We start from the raw sequence: 6,000 nt of genomic DNA on the forward strand, positions 1-6,000 counted from the left end.
ATATTAAACTTCATACAATATAAGAATGGTAACAAACTAAGTCATCTTTTAACTTTTAACCATAGCCTTTCTTGTGGCTATGACTTCATTATTCCCTATGTTGTGTTTACTTCAGTTTCAAAGATATTGTTCAAGATATCTTTACCAAACACTTTGGTAAGGAAAGTTTTTAGAAAATTGATTCTGTCAATCATTATAAATATAAATACTGTCAACTCGGATCAATGTGAAAGACGAATTTTTGTTTTCAGTTTGCAGTCAAAATCCACCAAAAGGCGGAACATTATTCCTTAGGTCATATTTATATTGTTGGTGAACAGGTCACAAAGATTTATTTTCGCATTTACCATTAATGTATAAAAATTAAAGTGGAATAACACATCATAACAAAATGGCTGACATCTGATCGAAACGACATTTCGTTTTATTAACCGCGTTTTCAATAGGTATCGAAAAAATGTGTGCGAAACGGGAATTTGACCAGGTGAGATAATTGCTTAATTGCTATAGTCTATATCACAGTTCCTGCGAGGGCAATTGACAATAAAATAAATAAAACATATCTACTCGCAATTGAAATTTACATGTATTTTATGTTACAATATAACTTGCATAAAAGCACATTTACATAATAATTCACATCCATATTCATAAATTTGATGTCAAACATCAATTTGGTCATGAACAATTTCATTATTTTTTTTAAACAAGAAAGATTATTGCAAAAGTGTTGATTATGTAGCGCGTTTGTTTAACTAACTGCCGATAGGAAGTACATGTACATGCTTAAAGTTTAAAGAGAATATCTTAATATTTAATTATTGCTTTTGCTGACATAAATGGAAGAAATGTGTCTAGTGAAAACGCTGCTAAATATTTTTATTTATGTTGTGTTATTTCTTGAATAATCGAAGAAAATAGATAAACTGTATGATGATAAATAGGCAATTTTATATGCATGCTTCAAAAACTGTAAATATTATTTCACAAAACCTATCAAATGTATTCCCAATTCATGCATTTTCAACCTTTTTCAGTTTGAGGTACCCGTATATCGCATCAATATTAAAATATTATTTTTGTCAGATTTTTTATGTATTTAACCTCCGATTTGAAAAACTAGAAAGTGACCCGCCATATACTAAAGCGGTGATGTCATAAGAACTACTGTCAAGGTCGCTACTTCAAACATTGAAATATTTTGTGATAAAAATCTGTTTTCTTTCATAATATTCTTCCTGTTGATACCAGACAATCAATTATAAACATGCGTTCTACATAATTTGCAACTCAATTGTAAAAAGAGACACGGAGTACCCCATATGACTGTCTATGTAGTTTTCCCCTTCATCATATAATTATCCATTGAATCAGCTTCCAATTGGCTTTGGACCATTTTTCCTAATTCATTTGGTTTTATATTTAAGGTAAATGGACAAAAATGTAAAAGTCAATTCATCTAATCTAATCATTATTTTTTTATCAGACTTTTTAAATATATCATTATCTTTATTTTATCAACCGAAAAAAAAATTGTGATAGTTATTATTTATTAGACCTAAAACACAACAAAATATCTGTATCTTTCTTGTTTTATCGTTAAGGCACTGATAAAACACAGGTAAAAATCCAGGTATAATCTTTAACCGAAAGCAGACTATAATTGCTATCACAACACAATTCACACCTATTGTACTATACCCAATTATCAAATGTGTGCAAAACGGGAACACACCGAAAAACCATGTTACTGAAATGATGAAAATGGCGGGCGGATAAGGGTACCCTTATTGTACGGATAACTCCTACAGTTTTCAAGATAGGAAATTGTTGTTTTGTGGATCAATTGTACTTATATCAGAGATGTGCATATTGCTAGGATTTTGATTTCTGATTATTTATGAAAAAAATTCCAGATGTTGAACTTAGTAATTTTTTCGCAGAATATTGCCCCTATTGTACGGATAACTCCTCCTACACTTTTCAAGATAGGAAGTTGTTGTTTTGTGGATCAGTTGTACATATATCAGATGTGTGCATATTTCTTGGATTTTGATTTCTCAAAATTTATTTTTAAAATACCAGCTGTTGAATTTAGTCATTTTCTCGCAGACTTTCTCGCAAATTTTACAGGCTTTTAAAAAAAGGTAAAACACGAGAAAATTATTGCTGAAAAATTGCTTTGATTGCCAAAAATACATTAAACAAACAATGAAGTTTATTATACTTTCATGTTAAATACTGAAATCTGATTGGTTTAGACGCAGTTGATAATCCGTTCTATTACCCTCAGCGTTAGCAACACACTTAACAACGGGTAACACAACGAATTGTTACATGCGCGTAAATTATGCGCGTACGGTTCGCCGTAGAATTCACGTCGTTTCTATATAAAAGCAGTAAAAATATTCTCTAAAATTAAGACATTCAGTATAATAAAATAAATAATGCCTGTTTGGGAGGATAACAGTTGAAATTGACACCCCTCGAAAACCATTGTCAACCTCCGCTTCTCGTCGGTTGACAATGGTTTCCTCGGGGTGTCAATTTCAACTGTTACCCTCCCAAACAGGCACTATATATATACTATTACCCTCAGCGTTAACAACACACTTGGCAACGGGTAACACAACGAATTGTTACATGCGCGTAAATTATGCGCGTACGGTTCGCCGTAAAATTCACTTCATTTCTATATAAAACTAAAATTTTCTTTAAAATTAAGACATTTAATATAATAAAATTAATAGTCCCTGTTTGGGAGGGTAACTGTTGAAATTGACACCCCTCGAAAACCATTGTCAACCTCCGCTTCGCGTCGGTTGACAATGGGCACTATTTTGTCGGTCATACAATATAGGAGAAAAGTAATTCTTTTAAAATGATGGACATAAAGTTTATACTTCATTTAAAGTAAACAGAATTAGAGAACAGAAAATATTGGACACATTTACATAGTAACCAACATAACATTTGACACAAATTCTTGATGTTATTCAACAAAATTTTATTTTGAGCCTTAAAAAGAAAACAGCTGGATTTTTCTTTTAATGGAACATAAAAAAGACATGACTATAAATGCACCGGTGTTTTCGAATATACATGTATTATTGTCATTTAATTCATCTGGAGAAAAATGTACGTGTTACACCACTGATTATTATGTTTTACCACTGAAATAAAATTAATAAATAAGAGATAAGTCTGTTAAATTTTGTAAAAAAGAAAAAAAAAGTAATTTCTATTTTGGATTGAATTTAAAACATGATAAATTTGCCCTTGGATTAAAGTTTTCGAGCCTAATTTTTTCATAATATAAACATAGACACACTGTTACACCACTTATAGCCAGTTACTCCACTGACAGAACAAATGGCATGTAGATGTTTGTCACATGAATTCATTCACTCATTCTTTGATGTCATATTTTTTGCCTATCGGCAGCCACACACTTTCGTCCACCTTGTACCGAGTTCCAACTTTCTTTATCTCATCAATCTCTCAAACAACATCATCAATACTTTACCAGCCAATATTAATCATACATTTTGGACAATAGAATTGAGATTTCTTCAATTTTCTCCCAAATCAATGCATACAACGGTCGTACCCTTCCTCTTCGTCTGTAATATATTTTTTGTTGAAGCTCAGCTAGCATTTGTTGTACCTTTAAACATTTGAAAGATTTTATTATAACATAAAAGAGAATGTGAAATGTCAGTGGAATAACATGTCTTTTAGGACAATATAAGTCGTCATTAAAAAATTTATTCTTTTTTATAAAAAATAAAATGTAGATAATCTCATTTCTTTATTCAAATAAATTTATTTTTTATGACTTTATAACTGCAGCATACAAGATGTCAATGGTGTAACAAATAATGTCAATGGTGTAATACTTCTCATTTTCTAGATTTAAGAAAACACAATTGCAATCAAATAGCCAAGCTTTCTTTATTGTGGAAGTGTCTAACTTGTAAAATTGATAAATAACAATTTCTCAAAATGCTTAAAATATAAGTGAAATGGAAGAAAAAGTATAATGATTAAATAATGTCATGTGGTGTAACAATTTTGTCAGTGGTGTAACTACAATTTTTGGTTACACCACTGACCGTTGTACCACCGATGTATCTAGAGTATGACCCAAGAGATCAGAAACTACACAAAGCCACATAGCCTATAATATAAGGTGATAAACATTCATTATTTGTGTGAAAAACTTTTATGTTCTTTCATAATAGAAAATCTTAAATAGCACGTTAACCCACTGACACAGTTTGCATTGTAATTTTCTCAGCATACTAACATTTTCTGTCATATTTTCTCTCACAATGATGTCATCACCGATACATTTATCTTTTTAGCAGCAGTGAATGGTATCACTATGATATGAGGAATTCCAACTATGGTACATTATCATTAATATAACTTCATGTATTTTAAGAAATTTTTAGATAATTTTCCTTGGTTTAGTTTAAACAATATTTTTTTTTCAAAATGAAATTGGCTCGGACAGTAGGTATTGCCTATTTGGTCCTCGCCTTACAAACAAGGTCACAATAACATTCTGTAATTAGATTAATAATACAAGTATGGGGCATGAAAATAAATGATGTTCAAGAAGAAGAAGCATAGACAACAAAAATTAAAGAATGAAAAAGGAAAAACACAAAAAAGAGAAAATTATGAAAAAAAACTTAAAGAAGTAATAAAATAAATAAAAAGACAGATAAATTGCCTTGTCACACCAATGACAATATTCGAACATATATCTAATCAAATTCATCATTGTTTTAAAAAGAGACTTGTTAAGTAGCATAGCAGAAATTAAAATACGAATGTTGTTTTGAATATAAACGGTGATTTTTTTAGTAAAACATCAATACTATTGAAGATATTGTAGATTAAACACGTTGGCAAAATTTGCTGACAACATAAATTCACTGATATCTCATAACAAATATTTTTTTAGTAAAATTGTCAGTTTATTTGTTCAACAGTAAAGTTTTAGGTTTATTAAATTCAATGGTACTGTATATTTCCCGCAAAACATTATTTTTTTTTCCAATTTAAATTGACACTGACGCAAAGACTGCATATTTTGATAATGACCGATACATACGATGGTACTCTATTTCTCTGGATTGGTAGTGTTTATCAATTCGGGGTTGACATTACATGATTATGGATACTGTTCAAACCAAAGAAAGCCCGGTTTGCTGACGCATTGACAGCTTTTCGCTTGTTTAAAGGCTTTTATTGACGACAACATATAACTTACGTGTACACAAATAGCCGAGTGGATAATGTGTCAGGATTGTGTTCTGTACACCCCGAGTTCGAATCCCACATGGGCTTTTCTTGTTATTGAATTTTTTTATAGATATTTATTTTTATCTCCAAACTGCGTTTTTTCCCGCTTATTTGACATACGTACAGTTTATTTATCATTATATCTAATTACTGTTAATTTGAGTGACTTTTTCCAGGTGTGTTATTTCACCTTAAAAACCGGAGTGCAGAAATGTTTATTCTGAGCACGGTCTGCATTGAGGTCGCGTCATGATTCATTGGGTGTGAATCTCATTAGTTTGATTCAGGTCGTTGTATCTCCCTATATCATCAGTGACCCTGCTAATGCAATTGTTTTCCTCGCCTGCTGATTTACTGAGTCATCTAATGAATAGTAAATCACTGCCACTATGGCTCACAAGAAAAGTTATCTTTTTAGTTAAAATTGAAAATGGAAAGATTGGAAATTCATTCGATTTTTAAAAAGTTCTGAGAATAAAATATGTTCAAAGCAAAATATTTTTTCTGAGCTAAAAATGATATCTTTAAGTTCAATGATTCCGGCAACACGGGGCGGGGGTAGGGGTTGAATCTCAGCAGGTATGGTTTAAGGACCCCCCACCCCACCCCACCCCCACCCCCACCCACATACACACACTCCTGTTTTAAAAGCTTTTTTGCAGTTTGCATAATTTGGCGAGACGC

Source organism: Magallana gigas, chromosome 5 (genome assembly GCF_963853765.1).
Source record: "Magallana gigas chromosome 5, xbMagGiga1.1, whole genome shotgun sequence".
Classification (NCBI taxonomy): domain Eukaryota; kingdom Metazoa; phylum Mollusca; class Bivalvia; order Ostreida; family Ostreidae; genus Magallana; species Magallana gigas.